Source organism: Chenopodium album, chromosome 16 (genome assembly GCF_948465745.1).
Source record: "Chenopodium album chromosome 16, dcCheAlbu1.1, whole genome shotgun sequence".
Classification (NCBI taxonomy): Eukaryota; Viridiplantae; Streptophyta; class Magnoliopsida; order Caryophyllales; family Amaranthaceae; genus Chenopodium; species Chenopodium album.
The window spans coordinates 32,703,551-32,712,667 of NC_137849.1; the positions used below are offsets into that span (position 1 = coordinate 32,703,551).

The 9,117-nt window shown below is 34.8% G+C and overlaps 1 non-coding gene across 1 annotated transcript; it reads left to right on the top strand.

The window, feature by feature from the left end:
• Positions 1–9,010: 9,010 nt before the first annotated feature.
• On the top strand, positions 9,011–9,117 carry LOC145587056 (small nucleolar RNA R71). The gene has a single exon (XR_014101106.1). It is a non-coding gene; the product is annotated as a small nucleolar RNA R71 (small nucleolar RNA).

The window sequence follows — 9,117 nt, forward strand, 5'->3', positions numbered from 1 at the left end:
TAGCTTACATGACAACATAAGCAGGTAATTTGACAAAAGCTTGTGAGGTGTAATGAGCTATTCCAACTAACATAGCTAATATAAATCAAACTCACCTAAAAAGAAAGCAATGGGGGTGAAATAACATGGGTCATGATAGATCTAAAACAGGGGTTGGGACAACAACGTCCAGCCCGTGTCAAATTACGTAATTTTGTTGAAGTTTGAGGACAACGTGCGTCGTTTTATTCCGAGTATTGTATTTTACAATTCAAATAATGTAATGTATTTCTCCATTCAAGTAATGTAATTCATCCATTCACATGGACAACAATTAAATTCACGTGGACAACCATTCAAATTTTGTTTACTTTTTGCTCAGAAAATGTTGGTTTTACCCTCGAAGTTGCTGTTTATTACTGCTTTTGCCACGCGCTTGACCGGCTAGTCCCAACTGCTGTTTTGGATTGATACTTCCCCGTAATAACATAGCAAAGGACCACTCTAACTTAACAAAAGAATCCCTTTCATGAATCAAAAGTTTGATATACAAGCAATTTTAATTAAAAGTTTGATATACAATCTAACTTTTAATAATATTTAATATATAATATTTAATTAAATCATTTAATATAAGATTATCATTTGTATTAATAAAATCATCATCATTATCTATACTAAAATAGAGACTACTCACTCCACACCTTGTCACGTGTCTCTCTTTATTAGATTTCTATTCTTGCCTAATTAATAGCTTCTAAATAAAGCAATTAAATCTTAGATTATCTCACAATATAAATTTATAAATAAACAATATATTCGTATCAAATATATATTAACATAAATAATATTTACTAAAATAATATTAAAAAAAGAGCATATCTTTACTATTGTATAAAATGAATATGCTAAAATAAACATTGCAATAAATATACATGTATTCTATACTTAAACCTTTTACTAATTTGCAATAATATTTAAAATCGTTTAAGTAGTTTAATCAAACTAGATATTAATGTCAGGAAAAACATATACATATACAGAGTAAAATTAAAAAAAGACTTGGAAAGTTATCCTTTGTCTTCTCTAAGAAATGATAATGCACAAAAAGGGGTGATAAATATACTATAATAATGACATCAGAAGCTCGCTTTACCGCAGCCACAGCCATGTGAGTGGACACAGAGTCACAAACTAGATTAAGGGCCTGTTTATTTCAGCTGAGAACTGAACTAAACTGAATTGAACTGAAATATTTTACAAATTAATTAGCAAAATAACTGAACTGAACTGATTAGAACTGAACTGAACTGAAGTTGAAGTAAACGAGCCCTAAGTTGTTTAATCAATTCTATATTACCACCAAATACCAAAATCTTTAAAAGCATTGAAAAGGAGAGCTCATAGCCTCATATACGTCCCACTACAATAAAAATGTCAAAATAAATAAAGTTCTCATGGAAAAACAATGTTTAAATTGCTGGCATTTGGCACTACTGTACTTGTTACAATAACAACCAAACAATTTGTCCTCTAATCTTTTGGTTTCTCAAATTTTTATCTTCTACTAAACAAATTTTGTGGCTTTTCTCCGCAACACAAATTTGGTGGAATATGAGCCAAAAAAATTTGAGATTTTCTGGAATATATTGATATTCCAGATGATGGGTTTATGTCACCGAATACAGATTATTCATTTTATAGTTGAAATGGATAAGAGAGAGTTCCAAAATGGTAGAAAAGTTGGGGCAGTCAAAGCAGCCATTGACATGTATGGAGGAAGGGCTAATCAAGTACAAGTAATTAAGAAGCCTCAATATGATGTATCATCAAACTTTGAGGTATATTATTTCACATTTTAAGCATTGTACTAACTTATTTTGTTTTGGTGCAAATGAGCCACCAGAAGGGGTTATGAGAACCGATCCAGGATCACCACATTTTAAGCATTATATATATAAAGTAAAAATAACTCATATAAATTTACCACTTTGTTGGTGATGAATTTCGCTGCAGAAAATTTCAAAGGCTCCAGAGCTTCATGTTGCAACGAGTAGGATTAGCCAAATCAAAGCGAACAGGATAACAGTAAGTCAGAAATATCCGAAGTTGAGTTTGAACTTCTGAAGGCTAAGAAACTAGTTAGGGAGCTCAACTTGAGGATAGAAGAATCAAAACTGAGAGCTAGAGAGTATAAGAAGGGAGTACGAGTTGAGGAAAGCTTGTGCAAGAAGAGAATGGTCAGTATGAACAGGTGGCGAGGGAAGTTGGAGTTTTGAAGCGCGAACACAGCAAGGTTAAGCTTGAGATCAAGTGTGCAGTGAGGGAGAAGTTCATGGCGGAGAAAGAAGCATATTGTGCTTACTTGAGACTGAAGTCTTACACGCGTAGTGTTTGAGAAAATGAGGGGCCGGGCGAGATTGAAGAAGCTAACGAAGAGGAGGTGCTGGTTGAGCTGGCTCAGATTCAGGCCAGGAAAGAACTTGCAGAAATCGAGGCTCGGAGGAAAGGAGAAACATAAAGATATTCATTCCTGATTGAAGAAAGCAGGAAGAAGATCAGTGCTTTGAGAAATGAGGTTGAGAAAATGGAAGATATAAAAAAAGTTGTTATAACTTACTAATAGAGATGTCGAGGCATTGCAGTATGAGCTGAATTTGATCAAGGAGATTGATAATAAGATTTAGAGAAGCCCCAAGGATGAAGAAGAAATTGGGGTTGCAGTCGGTCAAAAAAGATTTGGAGGGAGCAAAGGAGTTGGAGGTTATCAAGGAAGGTGAAATAGAACTTATGGAAAGTATGGATATTATCAGGAATGAACTGATAAACACTACGAGTGAGAAGAGAAAGATTGAGAAAATGGGAGCTAGAAAATGAGCTGTGTATAAAGAAGCTGAAGTTGAAGCTTATTAAAGCCAAAGACAGGTTAGAGGGTGCTAGAGCATCTGAGGAAGAGGTGAAATTGATGTTACCAAGTTTCTCGGTTACTTTAGAGAAGTTGGAGAAAGAAAAGGAGGAGGCGAGGAAAGAGGAGGGACAACTGACAAACAACATCAAGGCTGAGATTCAGAAAATTAAGTCAGAAACAAATGAAAATGTAAAGAGGCTAGAAGCTGTGATAGAAGAGCTTGAAGCACTTAAATTAAGAGAAGCAAATGCTCTGGCAGAAACTGTAGTTTCCAAGAAAAATTCTACCATCACGATATCGAAATTTGAGTATGAATATTTAACGGGATGTGCAGCCAAAGCTAGAGAACTTACAGACAAGAAAGTGGCAGCAGCAGCAAATGCATGGGCAGAAGCATGGATGGCTGATGAGAAAGAATGAAGGTGAAAACTGTTGTAGCAGAGAGGAATATCGAAGAACTGAAGCTGAAGGAAGAGGAGGGTACGTAGGATGAAAAAGGCAGAGAATGAGGCTGAATTGGCGACAAAGGAGCTGCAGAAAATGAAAGATCGGGATTATAGCTTGACACCGGCTAGACAAGGAAAATTCCGGAGATCTGTTGGCTCTCCAGGGCCAAGACGTATCAGCGCGCTGACAGGGTAAAGTCGTATCCCCTAATCAAAAGAATTACCTAAGTCCTCTAACTATTGCAGATAGGGAAGTAGGGTCGAATCCATAGGGAAACTAGTCTTTCTATTCCTAATTAATTATTATAATCTAAATTATCAAGGTAACGAATGTTGTTGTTATTTAAAGGAATTATACTACGAAGAATAAAATTAGGGAGAAATAAAAGTAGGAGAAAAACAATGAACAAAAGACCTAGGGCATAGGTTCACCAATAAATAATACTCCAGGGTAAAACATATAAATCAATCATCAATGTATCAATTAATCAGATCATAAAGGGTTTTCGCTACGTATTACAATCACAGAGTTAATTTACCGGTATTAAATCTCATCTCTCGAATCTCGACTTAACCATTTATAAATTAAACTGCCTATTGAAACTAGGCCTTAATATTAATTCTCATCTCTCGAATCTCGAATCAATATTGCGTAACTCATACAATTAAACCAGCGCTAATCTAATTGCATAGTATTAAATCAATCAATAGGAAATTAATTTAGCATTGACAATCAATAATAATAAATTACCCCTTCATGTTATTCATGGATCCCCATAAACCCTAGAAAGAGAACTACTCACGCATAATTAAATCTAAACTAATCAAAGCAATAAAAGAAGACATGATAGAAGAAAGAAAATAAATAACTGAAATTAAACCAAGAGTTGTAGAGAGAGAAACAAGAGAGAAAATAATACTAAGAGTTTAATTAAGGGAGAGAGAGGGAAAAGTTAGAGAGTGAAAAGAGAAAAGAAAACTAAATTAAAAACTAAAACTAAAACTAAAACTAAGAACCTAAGCTAAAAACTTGCCCCCCACGTACTACTACATCCCTTATAATATAAGAAAAGAAAAGGAATCTTATTAAGAAACAAAAAGATAATCCTAGCTTAACTCAAAGTCTCAAACTATGATAAAATTGCCAAAATTAATCTAGGAATCAAAGTCCCAAAATCAGCTCAGCAATCATGCGCATTCCGTGGCCCAAAGATTCTTGATTGATTGGGCCCGCCAGACATTACGCCCAACAATCAATCTCGTGGCTTCTTGAGCTGCTCTTTTGGGATTGGGCTCCTCAAGCTTGGACCCAATTTTCTTCCTTGTTTGGTCCGTAATAAAATAACTTGTAATATTTTGGACCTCTTCATATATCGAGCCCTTAATCACCGAACCAAATTTCTTTAGCTCGGTCTTGGGCTTAAAATAATTGGTCATAAAATACGATCAAACTCCAATATCTTTGTAGTGGTTCAATAAGCTCGGGAATCGTCATAAATTTGTAAATTCCTACAAAATAATACCAACTCTACAAAAATACTAGAAAACGTATATTAGTAATAAAAATAGCTCCGTAGAGCTCAAATAAGCACAAATATGACCGTGGGACGGGGAATAAAAAATATATATAAAATAGACTCATCAAACTCCCCCAAGCCAAACCTTTGCTTGTCCCTAAGCAAAGCAATGAATAAATAAATCAATACTTCACCCCAAATACAATTAAAATGAATAAATACGATTCAAGGTAAATCCGATAAATATGTATCAAAGTCAATCAATCAAATTCATCCAACTACCAATCTTCCCTAACAATTGTCAAATAGAGCAAACCACAAGAGCATATAGAATTCAAGACTAGTGCTCACACACTCAACTCTCATATATGTGGCGAGTAAAAGATGTACTCGATCGCTCTCCAACCAACCCCTTTAATGTGAACAATGCCCTCCCAAACTCACAACACTCGTGTGTTTAAAAAGACATACACTCAACCTAATAGTCGACTCGGAATATGTCAAGTCATAACTTGCATTGATAAACAACACTTTCATATTTACACAACTCTATGCACAAGGTCAAAAGGTCTTTAAAGCTTGTAATGTAAGGCTAGGGTAAAGGGTAGGATAAATTTGGGGAAATGTGAGAGAAAAGCTATGCATTAAGGGAGCCATATCCTAATAAAACCATGACCAAATATAATGATCATACACATCTCCAACAAAACTAACTCCAACACAAATCCACCAAATATACTCCAATCATAAAAACCAACCCAATACTTACAAAATTCACTCATAAAAATATGATAATATAAACTAGAGTGAATAAACAAAATCAAACTCAAATATTTACAATGATACTCAATTTTTTTCTTTCTTTTCTTTTGATAAACCTTCACTTAGATAATTTGAACATGAAACACTTTTTCTTCTCTTTTTGCTCTTTTTTTCATTTTTTTTCCTTTTTTTTTCATTAGAAGTTCACTTTTTTTTTTTTTATTTTCTCACTTTTTCTCTTTCTTGAACTTCTTTTTTTCTTTTTCCTTTTCATCACACTTTTATTTTTCAAATATATACACAATAAAACTCATCAAAATAAAAATATGATCAAGAACAAATAACTTCTCAAACCCACCCAAATTGTGCAAATAATGTGCACACTACAAACTCCCTCACCTCACTCACTAATAGCTCCCCCAAGCCAAGCTTGGGACTAGTAACCAATGGGGAAAACATGGCTTGTAATGTGGCTAAAAACAATAAAAAGTCAAGGCAACAACATGGGTAGCAAGAAGGGAACAAATGTATCTAAATAAATCTGAAAGCTACCTAAAAAAACAAATGCCTTCGTCCTCCACATGTGCATAATAGTGAGTTATGAAACACTACTCATAGTTGCAAATCAATACTCAAATTCATTGACATACCAGGAACTAATCACACATTCCTAACCAAATCAACTAGTCAAGCACTATATTCACATGTAGTTGGACAAAATTGACGCATGTTAAGGTTCCAAGGCAACCAAATATCAAATCATGATCAACTAATCCACAATATTTATCATCAATAACCAAGAATCAAAACAATTTCGAAAAATTTTAATCAAGGGGCACAGGGAAGCATGATTTACAATTCATTGGAACGTATTTTTTATTTTTTTTTATTTTTCATTTTTTTTTGTGTTTTTTCATATAAGGAAAGCAATAAAACTAAACTAGAAAGAAAATAAAAACTACACTAGAAAGCAATAAAATCTAGTCTAAGAAAGCATTAAAAACTAAACTAAGCACACCAAAGAAAAATAAAAAGAAAGGGAAAGAAAGAGTACCTAAATATACAAGAAATCCCCCCCAAACTAAATCAAACAATGTCCTCATTGGCTTAAAGGGAAGCTTGTAATCCAAGTGACTACCCTTCATCATCAAACTTGTCTCCACCACCATCCCAAACATTGCAATGCATCACCTTGGTACAATTTTGGACAAAATAGAAACAAAGTGTTAGTAAGAGAAGATGCAAAAACGAGTCAGGTGCACTATTTTGCTCATAAATTTTTTTATACAAATGATAATGACGTGATTCCAATTGCATTGGAAAGTAGACTTGAAAAGCTTTCCAACGATAGGTCACACGCCAAAATTGGATAAGAAACGCAAAAGTTATGGCCTGTCGAAGTTGACAAAGTTTTGCTGATCCGCTCTTGCGTCTTCTTCTTGCTTGCTGCTCGACATTTATTTTTACACTTTATTTTCTTCGTTTTTCCACAAGATTGAGCATCTATCACCCGATGGAGTGGGACTTTCACCACGCGCTCAACTTCTACAACTTGTTCCTCTTTCTCTACTTGTTCATCCTCAAACCCAAATCCTACACAATTTAGAGCTCTTTCTATAGCATCCACATCATCTTTCCAAATATTAGTTTTTCCTGCGGAAAATGCAACATAAAATACCGCCTCCAAGGGATCTCTAACGAGAGCTTGGGGCTTATTAGAAAAATTATTTACACCAACCACATCAACACTATAGCACTTTTCCTCTAACATGGGGCTTTTAGGGACATTATTCAGATTAAAAGTAATATTATCATCCCCTACACATAATGTAAGTTTACCACTTTTCACATCAATTATTGCCCCTGCAGTATGAAGGAATGGTCTACCCAAAATAATCGGAATTTGCAAATCTTCCTTCATATCAAGAACAACAAAATCAACAGGTATATAAAATTTACCTACTCTAACAGGAACATCCTCTAAAATACCTAAAGGGTATTTAACAGAACGGTCGGCCATTTGCAGAGTAATATTGGTAGATTTTAATTTACCTATATTTAATTTAGAGCTCACAGATAATGGCATAACACTTACACTAGCACCCAAATCACATAAAGCTTTATCAATCATCAGATTACCAATATGACATGGAATAGAAAAACTACCCGGATCTTTTAGTTTAGGTGGAGATTTATTCTGTAAAATAGCACTACATTCTGCAGTAAAAGCAACTGTCTCTACCTCACTAATAGATCTTTTTCTAGTCAAAATTTCTTTCATAAATTTAGAATATGCAGGAACTTGAGTAATTAATTCTGTAAAAGGAATCGTTACCTGCAAATTCTTCACAATCTCCAGAAACTTACTAAATTGCTTATCCAACTTACTCTTTAAATGCCTATTAGGGAATGGAAGTTTAATAGCTGGACCCTGCACATCTCCACTCTTATCCTGGGGTTTACCCTGCAAAGAATTATTAGAGTTATTAGTACTTCCCTGTAGCCCTGCAGGGCTAGTAACAACATCATTTGGTATAACAGAATCAGGATTAGCAATTTTTGTTATAACAGGTTCATCATCTTTGGGCATAGGAGGCCCATCATAGTGTGAACCACTCCTCAGGGTAATTGCATTCGCATATTCTGTAGGTTGTACTGGCTGTGATGGTAGGGCTCCCTGCTGGCGAGTTTGCAGAGTAGCGGAAAGTTGCGCAATCTGAGTATCTATCATTTTATTATGTGCTATCAATGAGTCAATTTGCGCATCTCTACTCTGCATCTGCTTCTGCATAGTACCTAACATCGTTTTGATTTCTGATAGGTCAGAATCAGATGGAGTAACAACCTGTTGTGGTCTCTGATGTGGAGGTTGGTAGTACCTCTGCTGTGGTTGTTGTACCTGTGGTGGGGGGTTAGGCACATTCGTACTATTGTACGACATATTTTGGTTATTTTTCAACCCTGCATTGTAGGTGTTGGAGTATGGACTAATTTGCTTATATGCCTGAAAAGCATTAACCTTCTCAAGTGAGCTCCTACAATTCTGCGCCCAATGACCTACAAGACCACAATTTTCACAAAATATTACAGGGTTAGTACCAATAGCAGAAACATTAGCAACGGAAGATGAATTAGAATTATTAATATTGTCTAATTTTTGGCTAATAGAAGTCAATTGTGCTTGGAAAAAGAATATAGAATCGACTTGATGTTTTCCCTTATTTGCAAATCCTCTGGGATTCCCATATTGGGAATTATGAATAGCCATCTCTTCGACAACATTACTCGATATATTCACATCCAAATTCATAAATCTTCCGTTAGCTGCAGAGTCCAAAATCATTCTTGAATTATATCCAAGCCCATTGTAGAAAGCTTGGATTATCTGCCACTGTTCTAGTTTATGATGGGGACATTCTCTCTGCAAATCCTTAAATCTTTCCCAAGCTTCATATAAAGATTCATCCGCTTCTTGGGAAAAATTTAGGATTGAACTCCTTAACAA